Raw genomic sequence first — 24,314 nt, forward strand, 5'->3', positions numbered from 1 at the left:
TAAGAGCCTTCCATTTCAACATGGTAGTGGGGCTTCCCTAGGATAGGGTCACGCTGCCGTCCTGCAAGAGCAACTGGACCTTCTGGAGCCTCCAAAGAATGAGGTCAGGGTGGTTGGAGCAGGAGGGTGTGGTATCCCTATCACCTTGGTCCTTTTCTCCCAGCTCCCACAGTGGTCTGGAGGACCACTGCTGATGTCTGCCTGCGGCCTCTGCTCTGGGGAACTGGGCTCCTGGTCAGGCTGTCATCTCAGGGTAGGAGGCTTTGTCCTTCTAGCAGGGACATGGGGCCACTAGGCCAGGGGAGGCTGCAGGATTCTTCAGGACGCTGGACAGAGGTAGCCCTAGTCAGTAGCAGTGCAGCAGTGGGGAGATGCGTTCTTCACATCATTCTCTCTCTATGGGTGCTTGGGAAGGCTGTGCTCCTGAGCCTCCCTCACAGTTAATTTGGGGCCATATGACTGAGTTGTAGCCAGTGGAATATGGGCAAGAGCCATGTACACCTCAGTGTATACCACCTCCAGGCCTGGCCCATGAAAATACCCCATGCCTTCTCTTCTGCCTTTCCGCAGTGCCCTGACATGGACCTTCCACATAGGCCAGAGGGAGAGAGTAGAGCCACTTGGCCTGTATCACATTTTTTTCTGAGCCAGAGCTGAACTTGTATGGAGCTAAGCCCTGGAGTTGTCAGGGTGTATTCATTTCTGCAGCTTAGCCTAGCCTGTTCTGACTAACACAGCAGCACATTGGAGTCAAGGGGCCTGATGTAGCCCTGCTGTCCTGCTACTTGAAAGTGTGATCTTGGGCACTGAACCCATCTGAAAAGGTAGAGAGTCAAGCCCTCTTGGGGTCTCAAATTTGGTGAGTCTGTGAAGATCAGAGTTGAGTAAACACACTGGAGAAGGAAGGGTTTCTGGGCTTAGGGTGAAGAGGTGGGGCAGGTGTCTGCTATGCCCAGGCTGTTTCTCAGCTTTGTTCTCAAGTAGAGTTATGGATCTAGCTGTGGAGAATGTCCAGCTCATAACTGGTTTGATTTTCTTGCCCATTCATTCATTCATCCACTCATTCATTCATGCAGTTTCCTGACCATTTATTATTTGTCAGGCACCATGCCAAGTGCTGATGTTTCACTGGTAAGCAGACAGGCCTTGCCCTCGTGGAGCTCTCAGTCTAGTAGGGAAGTTATACACTGATGAGAAATCCTACTGGTAACAATAAAATTCCAGCTGTACTCAACACAAAAGAGAGAGAGACATAGGCCCATGTTGGCTATTGGAGGACATCATTTTGGGAGGTCAGAAAAGGCTTTTCAGAGGAATTAGATATTTGGCTGCAGTCTAAAGGAAGAGGTAGAGGGTAACTAGGTAAAGAGGTGTGGGAGTGGAGTTTTCTTGGGAAAGGGACCAGCATTTGCAAACGCCCTGTGGCAGCATGGAACAGGGATTGAAATCAAGGTAGTGATAGCAAGAGGTGATATGAGATGAGGCTGGAGATGCAGAGGGAGGCCGATAACACAAGCCCATGTAGCTGAGTTAAGGAGATTGGATTTTATTCCAAGAGACTTGGAAGTTATTGAAGTTTGAAGTGTGAGAGGATGTGTAGTTTACATGATCAAATTCATGTTTTGAAAGGATCATCTTGGCTGCTGTGTGGAGCATCAGTTCTTGTCTGCTCTGCCCTCAGCACCTGGAGGTGGACAGGTGTGTGTGTTTGCGTGGAGAAACACGTGTATGATTTTAGAAAAGCCACACTCCAAGGTTGCCTGCTTCTTGCCAGGGCACGTCTTTCCATTGGCCTGCCTCGGCACAGATAAAAAGGGCTCTATGCTTGAAACACCAGAGGATGAAACATCCCCAGGGGATGGCGGGAATTCACCAGATGCAAATCCTAATCCTGGGAAGAATGCTGGTGGAGAAAGGAACTATTGTCTAAAATTAAGCTTTGGGAATATTTCAGTGAAACTTCTTCTTCCTGCCTTTTTCTTGCTGAGGGCTTGGCGCTGGTTCCTTCCTCCTGCCTGCCCAGACTTCTCTCCTTCACCCTCTCTTTCTGGCCAGTTCATCCTCTGGTCTCACCCGGCCCCCTCTGCTCTGGGCGGCAGCTGGGGCTAACGGTGAGGGGTTCATTGTTATGTGTATTTTAGACCTCCCTGGGTGTGCACCTGGTGGGTGGACTGGCTGTCGGCCAGTGTGATTTCCACTGAGCAAGTTACATCCTGAGGCCTCAAGTAAAGGAAAGGCCTCCAGGAACAAGTGTCCCCTCCTCCTGATGAGACATTTTTCAAAAATATGTAGCCTGGGCAGGGAGGCCCCAGGTGGAAAGAACTTAACAGTCCTCAGAAGATATTCTCATTTCTCTTATGGAAGTGCCAGGTCCAGAGCCTGCCCCTGTACTCCTTAACTGTGACACCTCGGCTACACTCTTGGCATTTCCTTGCTCTTTAATCCTGTGGGCCCCCAGACCAAGGACCACCTTAGTCGCAGTCCTGCTGAGACAGACAGACCTGCCCAGCTGTCCTTGAGTCTTGCCCCACTGCAGCCCCTACCCCTTGCAGAGCAGGCAGATTGAGGGCTTCCCTGTCTGCTGCACACATGTCCCCAAACAGCCATGAAAGATGTCAAGTTTGGGGCTAAAAAACCCATATCACTATCACCACCATAATGCCCACCACTACTCTAAAGTCTTGCACGGAGCCCAGCCGTGGGACTCTTCTAGACCTCCTCACTGTGAGAGCCCAAGAATCACTGAGACAGATGCTGACGTGGATAGGTGAACAAGGTGTTTGCTACGCAGGGCTAAACGAGGCCTTCGAAGTCACCCTGCCCAGCTTCCCAGCTGTCTACCTGCTGTGCGACTGCCCCATCCAGCATCCCCAGATGCCAAAGTGTACAGCACCCAGTGGGCCCTCATTGAACACTGAAGGATGAAGCCAGCCTTTAGAAGCCTCATGTCCCTCTGATGCCTCGTGCATTCTTGGGGCAAACTCTTAGCCACAGACATTCTTTGTCAAGAAAGCAAGATTGTGCCTGCTGACCTTGGTTGTAAATATCCTTCATTCTCCAGGTTGCTCTGAAAACCAGGAACAGAGCAGCCTGTCCCAGCTGGGTGGCTGAGCCCAGAGCAGGGTAGGTTGGGGTGTTTGGGGGATGCCTTGACACTTGACCATCAGAGCCCGAGTCTCCAGGAAGGACACCCTGTGGAGAGCCCTCTTGGCTGAGATTACTGGCAGCAGGACCTGGGAAAGCTCAGCGCCTGGTTTCTCTCTGTTTGTCATCCACTGAGGAAAAATGAGAGTGTGCTTCCTTCTTAGAGGCAGAGCTGTTTATATCTCAGGATCTTGAAACACGCGTGCATGCTTTCACACGCATGGACTTGGAAATAATAAGCCCCCCACTTTGGACTCCGTCGCAGTGAGCAGACACTAACCAGATCCTGTCCATCCCCCCCACCCCCCGGAACAGATGTGCTTCCCTGGGGAAGGGACTCTCATAGGGGTGGCAGTGTCATCGAGACATGGGGCCTGTGGAGGGGATGAGGGATGGTGGGAGTGTCAGTGTTCTGGAGGGTAACTGGTGAAGACCTGAGCTGCCGGTGAAGGTTAGGTTATGTGGGAGAAGAACACAAGGAGCAGAGACTCAACAGCATCCATCATGTGGACTCAACTCATTGTCTGCCCCATACTTGGTGCCCTTCTCAACTTTTCCATCTCTGCCAAGGGTCCTCTAAACATTTGAGTCTCCCCAGGCTTGGGGTGGGTTATTCCCAAATTTTGTCACTACTTTCCTCATGGAATCTCTTGGATTCATCTCTGCTTTCCAGCCCCACACCCATTCTCATCCCCCTAATGCAACAGTATTCCTGGCCTGCAGACCCAGCCTCCCAGTTGGTAGATGCTGTGGCTCCTCCCTTTTGCCATCTCAGTACCTCTTTGCAACTGCAAACAACTTATTCTTCCTTCTTGGGGGCCAGTGTAGCATAGTGGTTAACCACTTCCTAGCTGTGTGAACTTGGACAAGTTGCTGAACCTTGCAAATGTCCTTGTCTGTAAAATGGGAATTCTAATTGCACTCATCTTGTAGGACTGTCATGAGAATTAAAGGAGGTTATACCTGCACATTGTAGGCACTCAATAAGCAGCAGTTGCTATTAAATATCATTTCATCATGAAACTCCCCCCACCCCTCACCAACCTGCAGGGGCTCCTTACTGCTTATGATACCAAGCCAAGCTTCCCATCCTGGTAGACAGTGGTTGACATCAGGACCACAGCTCGGTGCAGTGTTATCACCTGTCACTCCCTGTTCCTTCTGTGGCCTCTTTACAGCCATGCCATGATTTATTTATTTATTTTTAATTTTGTTGTTGTTGTTGAGGGGGGAGGTGATTAGGTTTATTTGTTTATTTTTAGAGGTACTGGGGATTGAACCCAGGACCTTGTGCATGCTAAGCATGAGCTCTACCACTTGAGCTATACCCTCCCCCGATGCCATGATTTTTTTGAGGGCTGTCACTTTCATCTGCAAATTTTCCCTCCCCATCCAAACCCTAGTTAGCTCCGCACCCAAACCTCACCACCCGCTCCCTGAAGCCTGTCTTGGCCTCCGTGGCCCATAGAGATGTTTGCAGTCTTAACCCAGCCTTCTTGCTTTTCATCCATTTGTATGGTTTCTCCTGTGTTTTCCACCTAACTGTGAGTGCCTTGAAGGCAGAGGCCACATACTGATTTGACTGCCCTATTATGGAGAGTTGGGAGTTGACGGTGCTGATCAGCAGAAACTTCTCCATCAAATATAGGGAGGGCTTATCCTGACTGAATAGGAGCCAAAAGGTCAAGAGATGTATCCAAAGGTTACCAAGTGACCACGCAGATGAAATGGGACTGGACTCCGGCCCAGGGCCTGTGCTCCCTCAGGCCTGATCCCCTCCTACCTGGGGGGCTCTTGGCTTCTTGGCCAAATTCCGCAGCTCAGCCAGTGGCAGTGATGAAAACCTGGCCCAGCCCTGCAAGTGCCTGCAGCAGTCTGTTTTGACAAGGGCAATTTAGCTTATGTGGCTTGTGCTAGCACTTGAGATGCTCACCAGGACTCCAGCCTCAACTCCATCCCCAGGGCCTTTTAAGACAGAAAGGGTGGTCACTGCTGCGAGACCGTGGGGGTGGGGGGACAAATTCTCCCCACCCCACCCCAAGCCCTCGTTCTCCCAGCCCCATTCTGGCTCCTGAAGCAGCCCAGCTGAGACTGGTAGGCTCCAAGAGTCCCCCATCCCTCTGGGTGTCCATCCAGTTAGCTGCATTAAGCTAGGAAGCCAGAGGCATGGATAATACCAAACGGCAGAGGATTTCTAAATGCATTTGATAGTTTGGAATGCACTGCATGATTTGTAGCAGACTTCCTCTCTTAATTATTTTGGGCTCATGCTGAGGTCAGATCAATCTGTACTCCTTGCGTACATATCACTGCCTGGAAATGGCCAGGGTGAGGACAAGCCAACCATTCCTTGACGTGTTTGCCCATTCTCCTGCTCACCCAGCATTTATCAAGTACCTGCAGCGTGCTAAGCATGGCTTGGTGTGTGGAGGCTCTGCAAAATGTTGTCTCTGCACGCAGAGAGCAGCCTGGCTGACCCTGGGTAGTAATCTGCTGTGGATAATTCCCAGAGTGGATGAGGACCTGAACTGACCAGGAGAGAACCAGCTGCCAAGTGCCCATCTTTCCAAGCACCTCTACCCTCTCCTCTGCTTGTCAGGGTTCAGGTTCCCTGGGGTTCAAGGTGGCTTTGCCAGACTTTGCTGTCTGCTGTAGCTGTGGCCCTCTTTAAGAAAGCCTGGTTGACAAACATCCAGACTTGCAAAGCTGATTTATTAGAGGAGTGGCCGTTTGCTTCAGACCAGGTTCACCCAGGGCTTCCTCTCCACGGCAGCTCCCTCAGTGCAGACCTTGATCCACAGCAGACTGTCAGGAGTGGCCCTGTTGCTGGCCACAAGCCCGGCTGGGCTTTCCTGCCCTCACTGCTGGTGTGGGCAGGGCACTGGGTGGTTTGGTGGTGGGGAGGCGGGCTGCTGTGTTCCTCGCCTCTCTGGTTCTCACGTTCTGTCACTCCAGGCACATGTGTGTGGCTGGGAATGGGGAGCATCTGGTGTTGCTGGCTCGGGTTCCACTCCAGTGTCTTTTCTGTCTGCATCCACCCCTGAGCCCTGGGAAGGACTCTGCTTCCCCAAGATGGGGAGGAGAAAGGAATCTCCTGGTTCCTCTCGCCTGAGCGCTCTCGGGATTGAGGTGCCGTTTGGGGGTTGATATCCTGCCCCACAGGGCATTGTGATGCTTTCCCGGATCCCACAGCATTCCCGGGAAATGCTCCCTCGGCCTGCGTTCTGGGGGCGGAGCAGAGTGCTGCTGCCCGGTCTTTGGGGAGAAGTGAGGAGGACTGGCTGCAGCAGGGCTGGGGTGGGTATGGGCAGCTGGGACTGACAGCAGTCGGCCTTCTAGCAGGGAACATGGGGGTAAACTGAAGCAAAAGGAGAGGCATGGGCCTGATGTGGGAGCTCACCTTTCAGGAGAAGTCAAAGGCTCTTGAATGTGCCCTGGGACCGAGAGGCAAAGGGACTGAAGGAAAGGCTTATCCGATGGTGGTGCTGGGGTATCAGGGACACCTCCAGGGCCAGGTGAGGGCTGAGCTGGGGTACACTTTCCTCCCCCAACTCAAATAACTTTTTGGAGAAAGAAAAGAACTTGGATTGCAGAAAACAAAGAGGAAAAAGGGCCCAAGGATGAGAGGGAAACCGCTGGGCTGGGGGTCCCAGGCCCTCTGTCATGTCTCACTGCACCTCAGGGACTTTGTTGCCCCACTCTCTCCAAACCCCCCAACTCTCCTCCAAATCTGGCTCAGGAGAAGCCCGAGGCCCAGCTGCTCCTGAGACGAGGCCCGTGGGCACCTTTTGTTTCCTGCACTGCTGAACGGAAACACTGAGGGCTCGTTAGATAAGAAGCTAAGGTTCACCTGCCTGAGCTGGCCCAGGCCTGGCAGCTTGCTGAGATACCCCCTCCCTGGGAAGCTTTGGTCTTTGCTTCCACTTCCCAGTGAGGGCCTGTTGTCCCCAGGCCAGAGCCTGCAGAGGCCACTGGACACAGGAGAGGAGCCTCCTTCTCCAGCAGGGGTGGTCCCCATCTTCGGAGGCCTCTGTCCTCAGGGCTGTGGGAGCAGCAGCCTTGTCCAGTCCTCCAGGCCCGGGTGAGAGAAGCCAGGTTGCCTGTGCACAGGGTCCTGAGGCTCCAGACTAGAACCCTTGTGGGTCTGGTCACGTGTCACTTTCGCTGGGAGATGCTCTGGGAAAAGCCCACAGCCCTGTTCCTGCGCTTGAAGACACTTGACAAATACCGATCTACGTTCTTATCCTCCCACTGCACTCCCCTCCGGGACTGGGCAGAGATTGGTTGGGGTTCTCAGTTTCTTGCTTTCACTCTGTCTAAACCCAGATAGGCAGAGGGAGAATAATTGCTCTTCTGGCATTGTGTATTATTGCTCTATTTAGTTTACCAATAGTCCTTGAGAGGTAGATAGCATCTCTCTATTTTCTAGGAGAAGAATCTGAGGCTGTCTAAGGTAACATTACTCAGTCTACACCACTCATCTCGTAAGTAACTGAGCCGGGACCTGAACCCAGGTCTTCTGACACCAGGTCCCCTGTCCTTTCCCTGTGCCATGCTTGAGATAATGCAGAGCCTGCTTCTCCTTCCCCTGGGGCCTCTGTTTCCCGGCTTGTGGAGTGCAGCCACTCCACTTCTTTCCGTCCTTGAGGATCCAGCCAGTCCTTCTGCTTCGTCTCTGGTCTGGTTTCTGGGCTCAGGTCCAGTTCTTGTCAGGACCACTGCCTTGGAAACCTTCCCCTGTTTTTGAAGTGGGCTTCCCCTCTTCACACCTCTGACCCTATCCTGCCTTCCCGTAGCTCCTGCGCTCTGCATGTTGTGGATTCTCCCTTCTGCACTGAAGGAGGTGGTGGGAGAGGAGGAAGAAGGGTGGGATTAGGCTCTATTGGATGCTCCAATTTAGAAACCTCTGCTGTTTTCAGGTATGTTCATGTAACAAAGAGACACCAAGATACAGTGACTTTCAGAAGATGAGAGGTTCTTTCTTTCTCAGGTAGTAGTCCTAAAGTGACCTGGTCCAATTCCATGAGGTTGTTCCACTACCCATGAGGACATTATCCTCATCTGTAAAGTCAAAGCTAGGTTTGAAGGCTACTCATATTCCAGCCTTGAAGAAAATGAAAAAAAGTGCTGGTCCAGGTAGGGCAAGGGACTTGTCTGATGATGGAGAGGGAAGTGGCATGGAAGTGGCACACATCACTTCTGTTCACATCCCTGCAACCTGAATGTAGTCACATGACCACACCTAGCTGCAAGGTTGGCTGAGAAATACTCCAGCTGGGCAGCCATGTGTCCAGCTACTGTGTGATGTTTTAGAAGAAGGGGAGAATGAATTTAGGTGGACAACTAACAGTCTCTGTCACGGCCTTTAAAATTATTGTTTAAATAAAAAGGTTAATCTTAATTATCTACTTTAAAGGTACATGGTGGGAGGGTGGTAGTATGATGATCTGTAATCCATCCGATGGCCTTCAAGCTGAGAGTATGTTTCTGGAGGGCAGGGGGTCAGTCTGCACATGAACATCTGCCACACTTTTCCCACTGGGTGCTTTTTATAGACTTGCATCGGTAGTGGTTGAGTTTAATGGCTCACCCCTTGGCACCCAGGGCATGTCTCTACTGGCCCTGAGGAAGAATACTTAACTCTTATTACTTCTTTTGTCCCAAGAATTGGGCCCTTAGTCTCAGTGCCAGCCCTGGTTTACCTTCCTACCCCTTGTTAGCAGGACAACTAGGAGTGAGTGGTAACTGGGGCCAACTCTTGGTTTTCTCTTGGGGAGAGTGAGTTACATCATAGAGAAGGCCCCCAGAGTCCTAGGATCTCAGGGCCCTTGGGAAGCAGCTGAGAGATGTGAGGTCACGTTCTCCGGCTTTACATAAGAAGAAACCTCCTGGAACCCAGCAGACTTGCCAAGGTGTCCCAGCCTATGAGGAAGCGGGCTGATGCTACAATAATCCAGATCCTTGCTATTCACCAACCCTTTCCACAAGCCTCATTTCCACATCATCTCATTTCCCCTCCCAGGCCAGCCTTCAGGGATCTCGCAGTGATCTGTCTGCTTGAGGCCAGCCAGCCAGTCAGGGACTCACCGAGACCACACCCGGGTCTCCCAGGTCCCAGCCCAACAGAGCTGTGCACCTTAGGACACATAAACTTGCCTCTGGGCTCCTTTCTCTGGTAGAAACCATCTCCAAGCCCTTAGCACCCATGACAGTTAACAATACATTTGTTGTTCATCTTTCTTGGCCTCATCTGTGTTTCATTTAATTCTGATGCAGCCCTTTGCATTCCCATAGATGGGGGTCCTGTAACCTTCCTCCCACCTTGTGCTCGATGCTCAGTGTCAGAGGCAAAGACTGCCGGGGGTCTGGACTGTCTTCTGATGTATGCTGGAATATTCAAGGCCTTGAAAGTGCCCTGCAACCCTCAAAGTCCTTTTCATCCATGTATTCATTTCATGAGCAAATTTTTTGGTTTCTGCTGTATGTCAGCCTCTGTCCTGGAGGGTGAGGGTAGAACAGTGAGCAGAAGGAGGCATGACCAGCTCCTGGGGGCTTTCATCCAGTTCTCACCCCTCCCAGCAGTTCAGGGCCTAGTTTACACTGCTTTATACCTGTAACATGTTTGCACTGGGAAAATCCACAGGTGTCCTTAGCTCCATTTCAGAGCTAGCCCCGGAGGTTATGTGACTTGCCTGAAGTCACAAGGCCAACACCCAGGTCCGCTGACTCCCAGCATAGCACTCCTCCCATTGTATCTCCTTGCCTGTCTCTCCAGGCAACCTCTGGGGAACCCCCAGAATCCCTGCTGAGGTACTTGATGGAGCTGGCAAGCCTGCCTTGTCCTGAGCAGCCCCCGGGTACCTCTCCATCCTGGGTCTTTCACAGCAGGCCCAGGCCTGCCACACAGATAGACGCAGCCCCATACATGCTCTGCACTTAGGTTGAGGTTAGGTAAGTAGCTTGATGCCAATTTCACTTTCTCTTTAGCGTTTCTTTTTTCTTTCCAAGTTCAGCAGACCTAAAACAGATCCCTGGAGGTGAGGAGCGGAGGGAGGAAGGAGATGTGGGAGGGGAAGGCACGAGGGAAAGCCGCACTTCACCTGTGTGGGGTGCAAAGCCAAACGCAGTGTTTGGGGTGGGGTGCTCCTCCCCCTGCTCCGATCCCAGCATCGTGTCAGCCCCTTCCGTCCACCTCCACAGCCAGCATCATCCTCAGCTGTCACTGCTGCTCACCTAGAACAATGAAAGCTTGTCTGACTTTCCTGGAAGGGGGAGGAGGACGCTGAGGGTGGGGGAACTCGGGGAGGTAGGACTGGATAATTGTTCTCTAAGATGAGATTTGGGGAGGAGAGAAACTTCATTTACACTCAGATTATAAGTAAACTTCTAGCCCGCGAAACTTCTTGCCAGGCCACAGAGCAAACTCCCTTACCGCCGAGGTCGGGGAACTGCATGGGAAGCAGTTTATGGATGGCAAAGCCCCATCTAGCTTCTCTTGGAAGCCTTTCCAAAGCACTCCCACCGAGCCAGCCTGTCCGTCACCCTCATCCCCTCTGCCCCAACTCATGTCCTTGGTTTGTGTGGGAATGCGTCTGTGTTTCCACACTGCGTTGTACATGTGATTCCCACACCTTGGGGGTGGGTCAGGAGGGCCATTGCCTGGCATAGATTCTGGAGGACTCTGGCTTCCTCTGGGATTCCCCACAGATGCGGCATGGGTCAGATGGAGACTTCTGTGTGATATCAGGAATGACTTGCTGTCTTAAAGCTGCAGCTGATATGCTGAAATATCGAGCATTTCATTGTCTTTCAGGGTAATGGGGGACAGAATATTTGAAATCGATTTCCCAGAAAATCCTGGAAGTGGTGTCTCTGTTCATAGTGGAATGCTAAGGACGGTGGTGGTGCTGCCGTGGTGCTGCATGGCCGCTCCCTGGACCATCCCAGGTAGTAGATACCTTGGCCATCACCCATTGCCTCTCTGGTTTTATGGATGAGGAAGCTGAACTCCACAGAAGACAAGTGATTTGCTTAGAGCCACAGTGCTTACTTTTTGGCGGGGGGAGCGGTGGGGGAGCAAATCCAGGATGAGAATTTAGCTCCCAAATCCATAGTCCTTTCTGTACACTGTGCTGCCTCCAGACATTTATTCATTGCTCTTAGGCTACCCTTTCTCCCCATGATTTTAAATTCATATACCTTCCCAAAGCTTGCAAGTTTCATGACATGCTGGAAACATTGACATCCTACCTAAACAGTCTTAATACCTCAGTCTATACCTGAGCCCCTGTCTGAGACCTTCTGGTCCCTGGGGGTCTTATTGTTGAGCCTCAGCCTCCAGACACCCCTGTCCCTTTTCTCCTGCACATTTCTTGCTCCTAAAATCCAGAGGGAGTGTCTCCTGCAGGGTGCGCCATCCTGAAGTCTGCTCTGAGCCTGGTAGATGAATGAATCTAAGTCTTTGGAAGATGAACCCCTAAAGGGCAGGGAAGGAGGCCAGTCTCTCTGTGGCCCAAAGGTGGGGCTCTCGGTCAATTCACTGTTGAGTTTTCCAAAACACCAGTTTGACAGTCTGCAAATCAGCTTGTGATCTGTCCCTTGTCCACTGTGCTCCCGGTCCCTCTTGCTTTGCCTCCCTCTTTGTTCTGTAGCTGTGCTGTCCAACAGAAATATAATGAGAGTCACATGCATAATTTTAACTTTTCCAATAGCCAAAAAATGTTTTAAAAAAAATGAATGAAATTAGTTTTAACAATGTATGTTTATTTCACCCAGTATCTCCAGAATATCCTTTCAACGTGTACTTAAAATAAAAACCATTTCAAATGCTTGTGTATATTTTACTTTCAGCACCCCTCAGTTCAGACTAGTCACATTCCAAGTGTTCACAGCCGCGTGTGGCTGGCGGCTGCCTTTGTGGGTAGCGGTGCCTGCAGCTCTGCGGTCCTGTCCTCCTTTGCCCCTGGAGTCCTCCCCTCCCTCTGCTGAATCTGATAAATCAGGTTCTCCTGCTTTTCCCTCCACTCTCTGAGAGTCACCTTTACACAATGTCCCCCTCACCACCCCTATGTCTTAACCCTTTGCAGTCTGGACCCCTCTTCGACCTAATCTCCCTCAGAGGGCACCCATGGGGCCCTGACAACCTCTGATTCACGGTACCTTTTCAGCCTCTTCCACAGACTTTACTTGGTTGGCCCTCCAACTCTTCCTTTAATCTCCCCTTTCCAGTTAGCTTTCATGGCGCTGTCTCACTCATTCCTCTCGCCCTGGAACCAGCCCTTCCCCAGACTTCCCTTCCCCTGGAGAGTCACTCCTGGCAGATGCCTTGCTTGGGACATCCTGAACACCATTCCTCCTTCCCTTTGCAGGTTCCCAGCCCGCCTCAGGCCCTGGTCCTTCTCATCTGTGCCATTTCCCACCTCTCTTTTTGCACCTTCCTTGTCACTACATCTTTCCCGGCTGTCCAGTTCATCTTCCCGAAGTGCAGCTCTGATCACATTTCCCTGTTGAAAGCCTGCAGCATTCAGAGCTGTAATAACAGGGGAACATGCTTATGTTATAATGTTGAGTGAAAAAAGGCAGAATACCAGATTACAGAAATAGTAAGATCCCAGCGTCACAAAAGCAAAAACAAAAAACCATGAGTAGATAGGAAGGAAAGAAAGAAAGAATGAACAAATAAGGGAGGGAGGGAAGGAGTGGAGAGAGGCAGAGAAGGAAGGAAGGAAGGAAAGAAGGAAGGAATAAACCAGTTAACACTGGTTGTCTTTAGCAGGTAAAATGATTTTTTATATGATTCTGAAATGTTCTCTAATGAACGCACATTTTATAAATTGGAAAGTTAGTGTACTTTTATTTTTGGAAATGCAGCCACCAAGAGGTTTTAATGCTTCCTGGGTCATGCGCCAGCTCCTCACCCTGACATGGATGTCCTTGGTGATCCAGCTGTGAGCCCCACCCCATCTCTGGCCAGTCCCCCTGGCCGGCTCTGTCCCAGTCAGCATTGACTTCCTTGTATTTCCCGGGCAGCCTTGCACCTTTCTCCCTCCACCCCTTTATTAGGGTTGTTTTTGCCACCTGGATGCCCCTCCACTGCTGTGCTGGCTGCCCGGATCCTGCCTACGCTGCAAGTTCCATATCCAGACAGTTTTAGCCTTCCTAGTCTCTACTGCCCAGATATGACTTCTTTTTCTTGTTCAAATCTCTTTCCCATTTGACTTATTCTGCCTGGTTTTGTTGGCATTTGAATTCTCTTGTCTTCTATGTAGAGCGAGCAGTTCCTTCAGCCTGCCATGCTCAGAGTAAAAGCATGTATGTTTTTCCTCTTTTTAATATAAATTTGACATTTTTCTCTTTTAAGATTCATATGTATGATAGAGAAGTAGGAAAGCATTCAATGGTCTAAAGAAAAAAGTTAAAAATGCTTACAATCCCAGCACCTTGAGACATTCTATCACTGTTAACATACATCTATTTTTAGTTGGGATCATACTGAATATGCAATTCTGTATTCTCTTTTTACCCTACTTGACATTATATTTTGAAAATTTCCCCATGATGTTGAATTTTCGTCAAATAAGACATTTTAAAGGCCTTGACATACTCCAGGGTATTGAAGCATTGTCATTTGTTTAATTCTCCTCCAGTTGTTCAGCAATTAGCTGTTCCTCACTTTTTAATTTTCTCATGATCCTTGGGTATAAAGCCTTGCCCAAGCTAGTAGTTTCTGCAGCACAGATTCCTAGGAAGGGACTGAATCTGGGCTGAAGAATATGAACATTCCTAAAGCTCTTCATACACACTGCCAAATTGCTTTCCAGAAGGGTTGTGCCTTCACATCCCCACTAATGATGTGGGAGGGTCTCTGTTCTGTTACGTTCTTGCCAACATTACTATAGTGGAAAAAGAAAAAAAACTTTGTTAGTTTAATAGGCAAAACACTGTTTTCATTTGTACTTTTTTACTTTCCAGTGAGATTCACATTTTTTTCATATCAAGTGTTTATAAGTCATTTGTAGTTTTACTTCTTTGAATAGCCTCTTCATCTACCTTATCCGTTTTTCTGTTAAATTCTACTTATTCCTTGTTCAGCTATAAACCACTTCATATAGTAAGAATTTGGCCCCTCTGCCATATTTGTTGTTAGTCGAACTAACTTGGGGGTAGCGACTGCAAAACCTGAAAAGGTTGTGTCCTCTCAGCTGCTCCTGTGCAGACGCCTGCCTCCACCAGTGACTTGAAGTTCTGGAGAGCAGGGGCTAGGTGGCCAGGGTCTAGCTTCCCCAGTCCCCCGACACAGTACTCTGCACTGGGTGCTCAGTCAGTGTTTGCTGAGTGAATTAAGAGGATGACCTGTTTAAGTAAGTACTGTTACATGAAAGCTGTTGTTTCTCTCTGGCTGCATACACAAGGTCTGGGGTCTTCCTAGAAATAAGTCAGCAAAGATAATAAAAGTAAAGTGTACAGTATGGCCATTACTCACTAAAGGCACACTGTTTAAGTTACAGAATAAACTGCCTCACTTGTCACTGTCACTATTTGCTTAGAAATTTTAAGGAATCAAACCCACGATGAGATACACCTCACTCCCACTAGGATGGCTATGATGACAGACAAAACAAGTATGGGGAGGATGTGGAGAATCAGAACCCTCATCCTTTGCTGCTTTGAATGTAAAATGGTGCAGCCACTTTGGAAAACAGCTGGGTAGTTCCTCAAAATGTTTAACATAGAGTTATCACGTGACCCGGTGTCTTAGTCCTTTTGGGCTGCTGTGACAAATTACCATAGCCTAGGTGGCTTACAAAACATTTATTTTTTGCAGTTCTGGAGGCTGGGAAGTCCACGTTCAGGTCACCAGTAGATTTGGTGTTTGGTGAGAGCCCACTTCCTGGCTCATAGATGTCATTTTCTCGCTGTGTCCTTGTGTGGTAGAAGCAGAGTTAGAGAACTCTCTGGGGTCTCTTTTGTAAAAGCACTAATCCCATTCATCAGTGCTCCACCCTCATGACCAATCACCTCCCCAAAGCCTTACCTCCTAATACCATCACATTGAGAGGTTAGGATTTTAACACATGCATTTGGAGTGAAGGAACACAAACATTTGATCCATAACATCTACCAGTTCTACTCCTGGGTATTTACCCAAGAGAATTGAAAACATGTCTATGCAAGAAACTGTACACAAATGTTCAGTTCATAGCGACATTATTCATAACAGTCAAAAAGTGGACACAATCCAAATGTCCATAGCTGATGAATGAATTTTTTAAATGTGGTATATCTGTACTATGGAATATTATTTGGCTACAAAAAGGAATGAAGTACTGATGCATGCTACAACAGAGATGAATCTTGAAAGTATTATGCTCAGTGAAAATAGCTAGACACTGAGGGCTATTACATGATACCATGTATGTGAAATGTCTGGAACAGGCAAGTCCATCAAGACAGAGAGTAAACTAGTGGTTGACAGGAGGTGGGGGTGGGGTGGGAAATGAGCAATGAATAATGGGTGTGGGGTTTCTTTGGGGAGGGTGTTGATAATTTTCTGGAATTAGTGGTGAAGGTTGCACAACCTTGAGAATAAAACCTATGGAATTATATACTTTAAAAGGATGAATTTTATGGTACATGAATTATATCTCAATGAAAAAAATAATTAAAGGAGGCTATCCTAGAGCAAGACTTGGCCTCACAAGGCAGGCAGTGGGCCTTCCTCACCCACGGTGGCGAGTTCCTTGGAGAGAGCTGGGTTGGAGGTGGAGGCTGGAAGTAGGTCCCTCATCAGCAGCATTCTATGTGACCAGGATCTATGAAGAAGGCCTGGGGCACCCAGGACGAGGCTGAAAGAAAGTTGAGTGTTCCTTTATTAAATAGAATAAAACAAAAGTGGACCTAAATTAAATTGGGATAAATAACAGCTTAGCACAGTAGAGCAGGACAAGCTCTGAAGTCGGAATGAGAATCTGTGATTGAGTTCTGCTGCTGCTTTGCTCTGTACCTGCCAATGGGATTCCTGCCTCCGGCCTGGGTTCCCTCATCAGGGCAGAGCAGGGGGGGTTGTTATTACTCGACTTGCTTATCTTAGAAGGGTGAAATGAGGATGCAGTGAAATCTGGCCTGTGAAGGTGTTTTGAAGGCTGTACCCAGTCATTCCTAGATACTTGTCTTTTTTCCTATTTTAGACTATTTTGTCTTTCCTAAGCATACATTAAGCAGATGCTAAGTATGATTTATTTTTAGTAACAGTAAAATTGTATTAAATAAACGTCATATTTTATTTTTTAATTTATTTTTATAGAAGTATAGTTGATTTACAATGTTGTGTTGATTTCTGGTGTACAGCAAAGTGATTCGGTTTTATATATATATATATATATATATATATATATATATATATATATATAGAATATATATACTTTTTCAGATTCTTTTCCATTATAGTTTATTACAAAATATTGAATATAGTTCTCTGTGCTCTTGTTGTTTATCTCTTTTATATATAGTAGTTAGTGTCTCCAAATCCTGAATTCCCAATTTATCCCTCCCCCACCAACATCACACTTTTAGAATCATTGTAGATTGGTGTTTTCCAGAGGCAGTAAGCAGCCCGTATGGTTGGGGTAGGTGAGGAGAAAGGGAATGTGGCCTATGATGAGACGTAGAGTCTTAACTCCAGAGCAGGAGTTTGGGCTTTATTTTGTAGGTACTAGGGAATTGTGGCGTGCTTTTGAGCAGGACAGTGTCATGATGGAAGGGGATATGAGGATCTTGACGTAGAGGATAGTGTAGGTAGAAGATTTGAAACCAGGAGAGATTGATGAGTCCCGAGCAGCTGGATTCTAGCTGCAATGGAGAGGAGGGGGTGCTACCTGGGCAGAACCCTAATAGGAATGAAGAGAGCAGAGAGCCTGGTCTTGTCTGTCCAGAGCCATTGAGATGGACCAGCCACCTCCATGAAAAAGGATCTCATTACAGAAGCCTCCAGGCAGAGATAATGTGGCTTTGAGCAGTCTTTTTTCTTTGTAAAAGAAAAATTTTAAAGAGGCATCACTATGATAAAAAAAAAAGTTAAAATATGTAACATTTTTTTTAAAAGCCACTTAGCACCTAATTAAGCATGGTACAGTATACAAGGAACCCTGCCGATGTGCCTTCTGAATATATAATTTAAGATTATCCTTCCTTGATATATTTTATTTTATGTTATAATGGGATTCTGCTGAGGTCCCCAGAGCTTCCCACCAGCACCATGTAGGACAAATGAACTCGGGAGCAGGCAGGAGGAACTCATCAGGCTTGTCAGCTCCTTTTATTTGGGATTCATTTGGTTGCTAGTTTTGTGTGTTTGTAAACAGAAAAAGAACTAGAACAGAAAGAGTGGTACCTGTCTTTAGGGCTGGGGTCCCCAGGTCACATCTGCAGAGTAATGGGAGCTGGTCTTCAGCCCCCAGGGGCCCTAAGGTGGTCTAGCCCCTTGTGGGCCAGGTGGGAGGATCTAGAAAATCAGAACCCAGCTTTGGCTTGCACTTAAGTGAGGGGATTTCAGACCCTGCTGTGAAGAGGAAGCACTGTGGTTGTCTGTGCAGGAGCCACTGAGAGTGGAAGAGGGTCTGGAAGAGGGTCTAGGGTGGAGTGGAGCTGGGTCACCTTTAGTGTGCTGGGGCTCAGCCAAGGCAGGAGGGTTATCAGAGCTGGAAGGGGGGCAGGTTTGAAAAGTCTCCCTGGTAGGGTTGCCAGGGAAAATACAGTCACCCAGTTAAACTTGAATTTCAGATAAACAGCAAGTAATTGTTTCGTATGATTATGTCCCCAGTAGTGCACTGGGCATACTTAATACTAAAAAAATGTATTCGTTGTTTATCTGAAAGTCAAATTTAACTGATCATCTTGCCCCCTCTCCCCCATTAGCAAATTTGGCTCTTTGGGGGAATCTGATCCCTCACTTCCTACCACCACCACCACATACACCCTGTGAACCACCTTGCAAGGAGCAAACTGACTTGTCCAGAACAGAATCCATGCAAAACAGCAGATTGCGAGGGGGTCTTTCCCAACTCATTTCCTTCTTTCCAAACCCATTCATTCTTCATTCCTCTTTGCTTTTTGACTTTCCCAGGACTGGCAAATAGGAAGCCTATGGCAGCAGGCCCATGGAGCCTCCTGAAACCCCAGAGGGGAGAGGCAGCAAGAATGGCAGTGCCTGAGGCCGGCTGCTGGGAGTCCTTGCAGCCTTCGCCACAGAGACACCGCACAAACTGAGCAACGTAACTTTACTCATAGCCAAGTCAAACGTGCAGCCTGGATAGCAAGAGATTGGGCTTCTGAAGGGCTGGCGTTTTAGGAATGCTGGCAGAGTTGTAAATATTCATAGGCATCTTCTCTGGGTTTCTGGAGACCAGAATTCCAAACATTCCCCTCTAGAGGGGATTTTTCCTGGTGTGGTCCTAGGACCTTCTGGACCTAAACCATCTGCAGGGCTGGTTTTAAAAGGAGGGGCTGAGGCCACTCCTAGGGCTGAGGTTTGCTGTATTGTCAGGTGTACCCGTTACTACACACACACACACGTACACACACACACGTTCCATGTGGTTGGATATGTCCAGTGAGCTTGGCGCAGAGAGAACCAACAAACCTTTTAATTAGACCTTGTTTACCTGTTGTTGTGAATGATGCTTGTTATTATTTACTGATTAAGTATTTTACATAAGGACAGTTGAAGGGGTTCAATCACGATAATTGTTTTTAGTGGAGAAAAAAAGTCGATCAGCATTTGGACACTTGTACCTGAGGTGTGAGCTCATTTTGAGCTACAAACTCCTTCCTGGAAGGCTGTAAGCAGAATTTCCATCAGATTTCAATGATCCCTCCTCTCCATTTATAACGTTAGTTTCTGCACAGGGACCTTAGCATCTGTGAAGACCTGGGGCACATTCCTGCTTGTTTGGTGGGTAGCGTGTGTGATGGGGTATGAGGCGTGGGGGTGTGTGTTTGACGTACCGATCTCTTACTTTTCCATTCTCAGTTCCAGTTTGCTGAAATCACCCTTCCCAACGGAGCCTTCCTAAAGACCCCTCTCTCACCCCCAGCACCCTCCTCCTGCTTGTCCCATTTTGTGTTTAGTGAATGGGAGAGAGGAGCACTGAGGCATCCTAAGCTCAGCAAAGCCATTTGGACCCCTATTGGGTATCTGTGCATCATTTTATCTGGATTTGCACCGTCTGTTGCTACTGGCCTTCTGGCTGCAGGAGGAGTCAGATTACAGCAGGAGAGGCCAGGAGGATTAGTATGGAGATACAGCAGGGCCCATTGATAATTACCTCGGGGCACATGTCTCAAAGTAGAGACTGGTCCTTCTTTCTGGCCTCAGATTGAGGAAAGACCTCTTTTTCCCTGTCCAGGCGGCTCCTCATCTTCTCTCTGCTCATCCCTCCTGGATCTTACTCCTGTTCTCTTTTTATTACAGTATAATTTGCATACAGTAGAATTCACCTTCTCCAGTGTACAGTACTGTGGATTTGACAAGGGCACATACACACATAACCACAAACACAGGCAAGATATAGACAGTTCCATCACCCCAGAAGATTTCCTCCTGCTGCCCCTTTTAGCCAACCTCTTCCCCGCCCCCTGGCAACCACAGATCTCTTTTCCGTCCTGCAGTTTTGTCTTTTCCAGAATGCCATATAAATGGAATCATATAGTTTGTAGCCTTTGGAGTGTGACTTCTTTCACTCAGCACAGTGTGTTTGTGACTCGTCCATGTTGTTGGGTGTTATCAGTGGATTGTTCTGTTTTGTAGATGAGTGGTATTCCATAAACATTCCTGCACAGGTTTTTGTGTGTACGTAACTTTTCCTTTGATTTGGGCAGATACCTGCGAACAAGGTTGCTGGTCACATGACAAGTGTTGTGTGTACTTTTATGAGAAATGCTAAGCTAATTTCCAAGTGGCTGTACCATTTTTCATTCCTACTAGCAAGGTACCAGAATTCCAGTTGCTACACACTCTTACCAGTACCAGTATTGGCAGTTCTTTTTTCTTTTCTTTTCTTTTTTAAAATTTAATTTCATTTTAACCATTCTAATAGTGTTTAGTAGTATCTCATTGATTTTTTTTAAAAAAAATTTTGCGTTTCCCTAATGGCTAGTGATTTTGAGTATCTTTCTGTGTGCTTATTTGTCTTCCTTATATTTTCTTTGGTAAATTGTCTACTCAAATATTCTACTCATATAAAAAGTGGGTTTTGTTTTCTTATTTTTGACTTGAGAGCTCTTTATGAATTTTGGATGCAAGTCTTTTTATTAAATAGATGCTAGTCCTTTTATCAGATATGTGATTTACAAACAATTTCTCCCTTTCTGTGGCTTGTCTTTTCATTATCTTAACAGTGTCTTTTGGAGGCAAATGTTCTTAATTTTGATGAAGTCTATTTTATCAATTTATCATTACTTTTCTTTTATGAATCATGTTTTGCTGTTGTATATTAGAAATCTCTGCGTAATCCAAAGTCTTGTATTTTCTTCTGGAAGTGTAATAGTTTTAGGTTTTACATTTAGTCTTACAAACTGTTCTGAGTACATTTTGGTATATTTTGTAAGGTTTGAGTTAATCATATGGATATCCAGTTGTTCTGGCACTGTTTGTTGAAAGATTATTCTTCCTCCATTTAGTTGCCTCTGTATATTTGTCAAACATAAAGGTGTGATAAGTGATTTGTAGATGCTTTCTCCCATTCTGTGAGTTGTCTTTTCACTTTTCTGATGGTTCCTTTTGAAGTCCAAAACTTTTTAATTTTGATGGAGTGCAATTTATCTTCTTTCTTTTTCCTGTTGTCATTTGTGCTTTTGGTGTAATCTCTAACAAATCATTGCCTAATCCTAGGTCATGAAGATTTACTTGTATGTTTTCTTCTAAGAGTTTTATAGCTGTAGCTTTTATATTTAGGTGTCTGACCTACTTTGAGTTAATTTTGTTTATAATATGAGGTAGAGGTCATTCTTTTGCATGTGGATATAAACTTATCTGAGCATCATTTGCTGAAAAGACTATTCTTCTCCGTTCTCATTGAATTATCTTGGTACTCTTGTCAAAAACCAACAAATCATAAATGTAAGGGTCTATTTCTGGACTCTCAGTTCTATTCTATTGATCCATATTTCCATTCTTAGACCAGTATCGCACTAACTTAATTACTGTACTTTTATAGTAAGTTTTGAAATTGAGTAGTGTGAGTCTTACAACTTGATTCATCTTCTTCAAAATTATTTTGGTTATTCTAGTTGCTTTGCTCTTCCATATAAATTTTAGCTTTGGTTAATTTCTTTTTTTAAAAAAACGTGCTTGGTTTTTTATTATGATTGTGTTGCATTTATACATCAGTTTGGGGAGAATTGACATCTGAACAATTTTTAGTTTTCCAATACATGAACATGGTGTGTCTCTTCATTTATTTTAGTCTTTTAAAATTTCTTTCATCGATGTTTTATGGTTTTCAGTGAATAGGTTTGCAATATTTTGATAGAGTTATACATAAATATTTCATCATTTTGGTGATATTTAAATGGCACTTTAAAAAAATTCACTTCTGATTGTTCACTGCTTGCTTATAGAAATATAGTTGCTTTTTGTATATTGACTCTGTATCCTGTGATCTTGTGTCCTTTTATTTCTAAATTTGCTTGTTAATTCTGGTAGCTGTTTTGTAGATTCTTTGGGATTTTCTACATAGGTGATCTTACCATCTGCAAATACAGACAGTTTTATTTCCTCCTTTCCAATCTATATGCATTTTATTTCTTTTTCTTGTCTTATTGCATGGTCTAGGACCTCCAGTATAATATTGAATACAAGTAACGGGAGGGGACAATCTTGCTTTATTCCTAGTGTTAGGGGAAAACATTCAGTCTTTCACTATTAAGTATGGTGTTAGCTATAGGTTTTTGTGCATGTCATTGACCAGATTGAGGCATTTCCCTTCCATTCTAATTTGTTGTTTTTTAAAAAAATATTGCATAGATGTTAAATTTTGCCTAATACTTTTTCAGTAACTATTGAAATAACCATATGGTTTTCTATTTAATCTGTTAATATGGCGAATTACATTGATATTCAATGTTGAACCAACCTTTCATTTCTGGGATAAACCCCACTTGGCCATGTTGCATTATCATGACTCATTATTCTGTCTGAAGGTAGCTCCTCATATTCTCCCTTCTAGTTTCTCCTGTCTCACTCATGTTTTTATCATCTGGCACCTTACTCTCTCCTTTCAAAAGATATGCCCTAGCTAGAAAATTCTTCAAAATTCTCTGTAGTCTGCACCTTCAGCCTCTACCTCCTCATCTCATTCTCTCTCCTTAGCTCTCTCTCAGTGTCCTCCAGTGACTTCCAGGAGGCATGTCCTCAGAGTCTCCCTTCATAGCCACTGCACTGGTTTATACTGCAGGTCATGGTCTGTTTTTTCCTGGACCTTCTCCTCCCTGATCTTCCTTCTGAGTCAGCTCTACCTTGCCAGCCTCCAGCCTCATATAGGTTTTTGCTCCCCGATACTTTGGGATTCTGCAGAAGCCTCCTGACCCATCTCTCAACAACCTGCACTGCTCTCGCCCCTGATGAAACTCTGTGCTCATTCTTTGGTTTAACAGTGTTTGTGGCTTCTCTTGTAGAAGGATTGTGCCAGGTCATCTCAGCCTGACTTTCAGATGCCTCTTCAATCTGGCTCCAGTCTGTCTTTCTGGCTCCATCTTCTCCCTGTAGACTTCCCCTCAGGATCAGGGAGCCTGGGTTATTTATTCAAGGACCCTGAGTACCTTACATGCCTGAGCTTCCTGGATACTCTCTCCAGGGGCGCTCTTTCCCATGTCTGCCAGCCTTGCCAAATATGCCCCTAATCCTGGGGCTCAGTGCACCTGGGGTCTACCCAGGGGCCTCCTCTCATCACTCCATCTTCCCCTCTGGTCCCTCTTGCTTGGTAGGAGTCAGTTTCTGCTTCCTGTTATTGGTTCTCTGTCAGTCTTGACCACTTATCTCCTCAATCAGACTATAAGCTTTGGTAGAGCAGGTGTCTTCTTTGCCTGTGATCATTAGGTTGGGTTTTTCTCTGCGGTATGTTTGCATAAAGTGGCAATGGTAGGATTCTGGGTTGGGTGGGTTTGGGATGGGGTGTTGTGAGTCAGCAGTAGGGTTGGGGGAGCTGGTAATCTGAGTTTGCCCCTTCCCTGAAGGCTCCTTAAACAGGCATCCGGGAGGTATCCAGGAGGTGCTTGAGGGGAGCTCACAGTGTCCTTCAGCTGGGAAGCCAGAATGTATTATGCAGTCGAGGAGAGAGCATGACTGAGATAGGAAAGAAAAAGTCTCTTTCTGTTCATGTGCTGGGACAGATGGTATAGCATATCTCCAGGGAAAGACGGCACCACATCCAGCATGGATCCCACATGGCCTCCAGTTCTGAGACCCTGGGTGGTTGTCAGGCCCACCTCTGGGGTGGGGAAAGCCTTCAGGTAGAATGCAGCCCAGAGCCAAGGACAGGACTTCTAGGTCCAGCGACAAAGAGGTCCCTGAAAGAAGAGTGTGGGAGCTGCTGCTGGTCACCGCCAGGCAGCTGAAGTCCCAGAGGCAGGCTCTTCGGGATCCAAATGGACAAATGGAGGAGGGACCAACACAGGGCTCCCAAGGGCTGGAGGAGCCACAGCTGAAGGGGCAGGGGCCAACCTGGGCTCCCCTTCTGCAGCTGGTACTAAGAACTAAGCGTTTGGAGGGAGTGATTGAGGCCTAGAAAGCTGTGCACCTTTGCATGGCTTCTGTCCTGTGTGGCCTGAGGCAAAGGCAGGACCAGGCTCCGTTTACCCAGATATGCCAGGAGCTGTACCTGCCAAGAGAAGTTTTGACCAAACGGCACCTTTGCCAGGATCTGGAATGTGATGCCTAAACACGCTTTTGTAGCTTGTGTTTTCCCTTAGCTTTTCAGTAAGTACTGCTTTCAAAAGAATTCCAGCCTCATTTCTGTGACCTGAGGGGCAGTGGTGTTTCTCCACACGTGCATCTCTGCCAGCACGGAGGAGGGCATTGGGGTGGAGCAGGGAGCAAGGGTGGGCGCCCGCCACTGGGTGGTGGGGGTGTCAGGAGGCTCTGGTGCAGAGAAGGAGATGAGACCTGCTGTGGACAC

The 24,314-nt window shown here is 47.1% G+C and overlaps 1 protein-coding gene across 1 annotated transcript in view; it reads left to right on the plus strand.

Moving 5' to 3' along the window:
- Window positions 1-24,314, plus strand: part of ADCY5 (adenylate cyclase 5) — a 141,336-nt gene that overhangs the window by 58,916 nt on the left and 58,106 nt on the right. The gene's annotated exons all lie outside the window — the stretch shown is intronic.

Source organism: Camelus dromedarius, chromosome 2 (genome assembly GCF_036321535.1).
Source record: "Camelus dromedarius isolate mCamDro1 chromosome 2, mCamDro1.pat, whole genome shotgun sequence".
Taxonomy (NCBI): Eukaryota; Metazoa; Chordata; class Mammalia; order Artiodactyla; family Camelidae; genus Camelus; species Camelus dromedarius.